This window comes from Scleropages formosus, chromosome 14, assembly GCF_900964775.1.
Source record: "Scleropages formosus chromosome 14, fSclFor1.1, whole genome shotgun sequence".
In the NCBI taxonomy this organism is placed as follows: Eukaryota; Metazoa; Chordata; class Actinopteri; order Osteoglossiformes; family Osteoglossidae; genus Scleropages; species Scleropages formosus.
The window spans coordinates 11,227,610-11,235,193 of NC_041819.1; the positions used below are offsets into that span (position 1 = coordinate 11,227,610).

Below are 7,584 nucleotides of genomic sequence, written 5' to 3' on the forward strand. Positions count from 1 at the left end.
GTGTCTTACATTAGCAGAAAGAAAAACATGGATGCAGACACATGATTCAAGTACAGCAAGTCTGTTACTTTCAACCATATGAACCTTTGTTCAATGCAGATATGGCAATGTAAAATGTGTGTTTGTTAAACAAAGCTGTTTTCATTTATTATTATGGCTCAGATGAAAACCAGATCATGCTTAAAAAGCTATTCATGCTGAAATCCAGACAATTCTAAACAGTCCACAAGTTTTTTCTCACAACTGTACACAGCTACAGAAATTGTTCCATAACCATCATTAGCAATATTTTGTATCAACAAAGTGTATCCAAAGAAAACCACCAAAGGGGACATAACTGAGTCAAAATATACTGTACAGCATATAGGTTATATCATGACAACTGTCCACTTTACCCAGTCATTTAAAATACAGTTTGAAGTGTGTAAAATTAATTTCATAGACTATTACTGTTTCTGAAGCATTAATCAGTGTACTTGCAGTTGAATGTCAGCTAAAACATTCCATGACAGATTCTTCTGCGCAAAGATGTTCTTCAAATTTATGTTTGAACACTGATCACATAATGGAGCTACATATTTCAGAAAAAGCAAATTAGATGTAGAGAACAATAGAGCCACTGCAATATGTTGGCTGGTTAGGAAAAAAAAATATTCTAGTTACCAGTGAAAATTCAGGGACATTCTTTGCATAAATGCTACAAAAGACATAAGTTTAGGTATTAATTATGATTAGTGCAACTTGTGGAAAAAGCAGAATATTTAAAGTGCCATGAGTACAAAACAATTAATACAATGGAACAGGTCAAATTAACATCTAGTTTGAAAGAAGAGGAAAAAGAACAGTTTGATGGAGTGCTGTATAATTAAAACAAACTTCCATGATATTTTTATTGACTAAAACTGCCTTGAAATGCTTCTGAATTTCATTACATAATGCAGAATGCAAACTCATCAAAAAACTAAATTAAAAAAAAACCACGATTTTAATACTTAACATTATAGACGCCTACAGTAAGACACGGGCTATCTTAACCCAACAGCTAAAATGAGCCGACCGAAAAGCCATCGTCCAGTGTTATTTTGAGAGGCAGCTCCTCATGAAGCGCCCCTGAACGTCATCGTGAAGGACCGCAACAGGAGGGGAGTTACACGTTACTGCCACTAGATGGAGACAAAATCTAACATTTGTATTTTCGTCAATGTCGGTGACGTCAAAAAACATACATCGACGTTTCCGTCATATGTTTGGCTGCAAACATAACATGCGGGAGCTATCTTAAATATGTTTGCAAGTTTAGATTTAATCTTCTTTTCAATAAGAGGTTCGGTGGAGTTTTAATAACAAGGCGCCAAAAAGCTTGAAAAGCTGGTGTATTACAATCCTCGGCAGATCCATCGCAGAAGCGCGCGCACACACGACACACGCGCGTAAAGGAAGTTTGGCCTCGCTCACGTCCACGCGCTCACGTGTCCCATCTTTCGACACAGCTGAAGACCGCTTATCGACATATATAATTATTGTTAAAATAAAAGCTCGCCGCGGTCTTTTAGCCTCCCTTCCCTCGTTGCGTGGAAAATAACCACATAGTTGCTTTGCTACAGCTCTCTCTCTACAGAGCACACGACACACACGCGGCGAACGACGCAAAAGAACAATCTTAAGTAAAACATAACAATGATTCAAAGTGAATTGAAATACAGCAAAGGGCGAATAATAGAACTGTAAAAAGCAAGTACACTCCAGCAAACGCGAAAACATTCCGCTGCATTCAATTAGAAGCGAGCGATATATCCAAACCGCAAAGACAAGACACCGCACCTGAACACGTCGTTTCGCTCCGCCGCAGGACAAGCGCGAACCGTGCATTCATACTCGTAACCCAATACCGCCATCTACTGGTGAAACATTTACTATACATTTCATTCTCGTTCTAAGTGACTTTGGAGCCAGTGGAGCTGTAGGTATTACGTGATTGTACTAGACCGCTGTCAGCCTTAGCTTAGCCTGCTATTTTAGCTACACTTGTGCTTCATCACAAAAATTCAAAATGTGTTTGTTTTGTCCAGCCCATTTCAATTTAGACCTTGTGAAGAGACATTAAGTGATCAGTGAGTGAATAGACCTATGTTTTTAGCAAGTCTGCAAAACTGCCACCATCAGTCCCCTGTCACAAGTAAAAAAAACTCTAATGGTATCATGTATGAGCGTATGACATATTGTAAAACATCAGGCAAATTTATTGAATGATATTTATATGTAAGGATAGCGGTTGTTCCATTGCTTAGACAGTGAAAAGAGAAACTATTTATAGTGATTTACATTTATTTATTCAGCAGACACGTTCCTCCAAAGTGACTTCCAAGGAACTCTGTGTAGTGTTACCAGCCCACACACCTTATTCACCAAGGCGACTTACACTGCTAGATACACTACTTACACTGGGTCACTCATCCATACACCAGTGGAACACACTGTCTCTGTGACTCACACACTGTGGGTGAACCTGAACAGCATGTCTTTGGACTGTGGGAGGAAACCAGAGCACCTGGAAGAAACCCACACAGACATGGGGAGAACATGCAAACTCCACACAGACTGAGCGGGGATTACGCCCACGTCCTCTCGCACCACCCGTGTGCTGTGCCACCATGCCGATTTAATTTTTAGCCTGACATTTGGCTAAATCATGACAACTTAATATTAAGCGTTTAGCACATTCCCTTATCCAGCATTATATCTTTTCTTCAGCAAAATGTCAATATTCTGTTATGCGAAATCTATGAAATAGCTTGTTTCTTATGTGATTAAATATTAATTTGATATGTTCAATTTTCAGTCACTAAAATATTCCTGAAAAATACTTTTTTAAGTAGTAGTAGGTGTCCTTAGCTTGGACTGACCTGTTATGCTATTGCTAAACCGCAGCAACAATTAGTATTGGAAAGTGTTATAATGAATCGGCTGTTTGGGCCATAACTTGATCTGCAATCTGTGTCAAGAAAGAGCAGCCACTAGCCAAAAGCAGGCCAGGATGCTCCATACTTCATCTCATTCTGCCTTGCTGCTGTGTTTGGTGAGCATCTCTTCATTCTACTCCACGTCGCAGTGCTCCTGCCCATCTATGACAAGAAAGCACGCTCCCCTCTGAACACCGTGGGTGAACAGAAGATTACCTCTCTAAGCCGCTTTATACTTTCCCTTCCCAGCTCTGCTTTTCTTTCCCTGCCTCTCTCCTTATTCTATGGGCGGTTATCTTTGCCTCGATCCCGTCCCTTCTTCTCCCTGCTCCCCCCATACCTCTCTGTAAGCCGTGATCCTATTAGAGCAGGAACAAAAAAGCCCAACATGAATGTCTGGAAATCAATATCTCTCTCTGTTCTCCTTTCTTGTGGAAGCAGGCTGCTGTACTCACAGTGCCCAGAGCCTTTAGAAGTGTATGCCTCAGAGTGCAGCAGCGAAGGGCTATTACATTTTCTGTTCCTTTTTTCCTGTTGGGGTGGACGAGCTGCTGTCTTTCTGTGATTATTGCTGTAATCAAACTATTGGCAGGTGGCATCTTAGTGCCAGTGGTTGAAGGAGCAATTTTACAAGTACAACAAAAACTCCAATTAGGGTTACCATAATCTGGCTCTGGTGGAATAAGGCCAGCGGTGATCTCCCCCCTGGAGATTTTGCCCCGAACACACCTGTATTAGAAGTCTAGGTCAGGAAGAGCACAATGGCCAGGTGTTTTATACGATCCACTTTTTAACTTTCTGCATCCCATTTAGCGGCACATTTGGGTACATTAGGGATGCTGAAAAACTCAAGAATTAATATTGAACTCACTGACAGGGTCATGGATGTTGAGGGCTAACTGGATTAGTCATGTGTTCCTCAACATGAAAAGCCCTCAGGTCCATTAATTCCTACGTCTGCATGTCATTATATTCTCCTGTGATAAGAATAAAAAAGTGAGATATATTCCTAAGAAATGCCTAGGAAATTCCTAAGAAATGTCTGGGGAATGATTACAAAATTGTATGAATATTCTGGTTTAATTCCACTGTGCTGGGAAAAGCACTAACCCACCAAATATATGTGTGATCAATGCAGAGCCAAAAAAGAGATCTAGAGATACATGGGACCCCTACAGCGGAGCAAAGCCCCAGTGTAAAGGATGATTCCGCTTCAACCATCCCTTGAAGTACACCACTGACACAAAGTATATCTAACAGTTTTTTCTGGATATGAAGAACACCTTTTGGGTGAGATGACTGCACCCAGGTCCAAGCAAAAGAATGTTAATAGCATCTTATCCAAAGATAAGTACTACTTCATTTGCTGAAAAAACAAAAAAATATAATGTAAATTTCATATAGAAAAATAAAAATAATTTTTTACTTCTGGAACTTTTTTATAACCACTATATAGCTTAAAAGTAATATTTTAACACTTGGTATTTTCAACAGTGTAATAGCAAAAAAAAAAAAAAAAAAAAAAAACAAATTCCAATATATCCTGCAACATATTCAGATTGTGGACGAACACAGAAGACATGCGTTACTATATTTAAATTCAGACAAGTGTTTTGGGTTATTCAAAATGTACAAAAATCTGGCAAATATGACGCAGTAGTAATAATAGTTTTGATTGAGAATAATACCATTTATGAAAACAAAATACAGCTAAGGGAACTTAATTTATAGTAATTCAGGGCATAATTACAAAAGAAAAACAGTCCTCAGTGTGACCTTTTAATATATCACGTTGCGCCAGGAGTTACGTTTTACATTTGCGGTATTCAGGACTATTTGGCTCGAATGTGAAAACTGAACAAAAAACCTTTTGCTACGGAAAATAGTAAACCATACATCCAAGTCTACCTGTGCCCCACTTACCATGAGAGGATGATACTCCTGCTGCACTCCAGACCTGCAGGGTGATGTACTGTAGTCCCCCCCTCCCCCCCCCGCCACGGTGCCCTGCCACTCCCCTGACACCTTGTTATCCTCTACTGCACCAGCTCCCTACCAACAAGAAGAGAAGGGAAAGTTCACTTACCTTCCGTCTCACAGCCTTTCTCTGGGCATCAGCTTCCTCAGGAGTCCCTCTCCAAACCAGGTATCCAGCAGAAGCACTCCGCTCTTTCCTCGCAGCGCACTTCTCAAGCCGTCTCTCTCCCGCCTTGACATGGGACTCTGTACCGAATAATCGTTCCATCGAGAGCCGCCCTGGGTCACGAGAGATGGATAGTGACTGCCCCGGTGAGAACCTGTTCACTGCTGTCAGTGAAGGCAAATATTGCAGCTCCTCTCTCCAAGGCGAGAGCGAAGAGATTCCCACCTTCTCCGCAGCAAGGCGCATGTGGTCTCACACCTCTCGGAAGAAACAGTGATGTTCTCAGACTATCTCCGTGTAACCTCTCCCGTACCTCCACTCATTTGTCAAAGTTCCCAAAGGGTGATGGGGACGAGGAGCGGGCAGAAAGACCGGGCAGGTGCACATGTGCCTGTCCTGAAAGTTCTGCTCAAACGGAGCGAATGACTCAAAGTGCAGTGGGAGAGCTGAAGAGAGAGGCAGAGAGAATGAGAGCGAGGGGAGAGAGAAAGAGAGAGAGAGAGAGAGAGAGAGAGAGAGAGAGAGAGAGTAAAGAAATCAGCAGCCCTAACCAGCTCTTGCAAACCTGGCAATCGAAAAAGGCTGTTCCGCCAACCCCTGCTGCCTTTTATACACAGTACCATAGTGCTGTGCCTCTGGCTTTTACCCTCCTCTGGAAACATGAATATATTATTATCCGCACAAAGGAGCTGGTTATTGTTTATGAATTACCAGCCTTCCGCACAACAATGGCTATTTTCATAAGAAAACTCCATTTCATTTCAGCTCCAATTTGATTACCAGCTAAAGAAAAGGAGCCCTTTGGTCAAACCCCCAAAGGACCTTTTTTATTCATGTTCTTTCAATAGGGCTTTATTGCTTTCTTTTCAAAGCTGACGCAGAAAGCTTTTAGGGTAAAACATTGACGGAAAAATTATTGCAGCGCTATTTTGTACAATAACAGAGCTAAAAAGGACGTCAGACCTCAGCTCCATCCTTTGCTATTTTCTTTTCTCCTTTTTTTGGCAAATTGGCAAAGTCTGCAAATGAATGACAGGCAGTAGAAGAGGAGAGAGGGACAGTCTCAGGCCCCACAATACACATCAAATCTGAACGATGGCGAGCCATGAATACAGTCAGGGGAAGCAGACAGGGATTCTGTAGCGGGGTGGCGTTGGAAGAGCACCAGGGTGAGAGGGGAGGTAGTTACTGATGGATTATGGTCATGAAATGAAAGACACCTTGATATGTTCGAGTGCCACCCATCTGCCAACAATTTTTTTTTTTTTTTCACAAAATGTCTACAGGTGCCACTCACCTTCTGAGCAAAGACATCTCCCAGAGAAGACTGAACCACTCAACAGAGAAAGTTCATCTAATCTAGCACAACCCCAGAATTACAAAAGAAACAACCAGATGGCAAATCTTTTAATATTAACGATACATCATAAAATGAAAGTGTGATCAGAGCACATGATCAAGTTTAGTAAAGACCTTCATTCACATTTATGGAAATTATTGCCATGTTGGGGGCATTGCTATATAAAATATTGTTTGAATGACCCTGAGATGAAAAGGTAATCAGAATGTGATCTTAAATCACATGAACACCTTGGCTAATCTGTCAGCCAATGTCATTAGCACTCTGGAGGCTGGAACAAGACCACCTGTTTTCAGGTGGTCCACAGAGAAGACACATTCTCACACACACACACACACACACACACACACACACACACACACACACACACACACATTTTCTGAACCGCTCATCCCATATGAGGTCGCGGGGACCCGGAGCGTAACCCAGCAACTCAGGGCGTAAGGCCGGAGGGGGAGGGGACACACCCAGGATGGGACGCCAGTCCATCGCAAGGCACCCCAAGCGGGACTCGAACCCCAGACCCACCAGAGAGCAGGACCCAGCCGAACCCTCTGCACCACCACGCCCCCCTTGCAGAGGAGAAGAGTCCGTGTATAAAAGGAATATCACTCACACACAGGCTGCGCACCCACCTATTCTGGTTAGTCCTCAGAATTCCATCACCACTTCTGTAACCTTATCTACAACCACTTTATAAAAAATGGTTTCTGTAGATGTCACGAGCTGTACTTTGATCAGGCTCTCTTCTGACATGCCACATGTTATGTAGTAACTAGGTGTTACATGACTGGTTGGTTTAAGGCCCTGAAGGCATCTACAGCAGAAGCAAGGTGCAGAACATACTATGATTTTGCCACTCACAAAGCAGATTACACAGCATGTATATTTCCTTATATACAGATATTTTTCATCCTCAGCCAAACCCAATAGACACAAAGCTCGGAACCCAACTAGCTTTTATCACCACCGCTGACACACCTGGAATCACCCAGTGAGCAGCACCTGTGTGCTGTACACGAGAAAGAGCAAACGTGGTAGATAGCCGTGCTTGACTCTTCTGAGAAATGTAATAATGGAATTGCGCAACACAGGTGACATCTTAATGCTGTCAAATATTT

At 42.2% G+C, this 7,584-nt stretch overlaps 1 long non-coding RNA gene across 1 annotated transcript in view; it reads right to left on the reverse strand.

Moving 5' to 3' along the window:
• LOC108920411 (uncharacterized) overlaps positions 1-5,543 on the reverse strand; it is a 115,040-nt gene extending 109,497 nt beyond the window's left edge. Inside the window, exons 1-2 of the long non-coding RNA XR_001964994.1 lie at positions 5,329-5,543; positions 5,047-5,216 (exon numbers count right to left, since the gene is read on the reverse strand). This is a non-coding gene — a long non-coding RNA (uncharacterized LOC108920411). The remainder of the gene's footprint in view (positions 1-5,046; positions 5,217-5,328) is intronic.
• Positions 5,544-7,584: the final 2,041 nt, after the last annotated feature.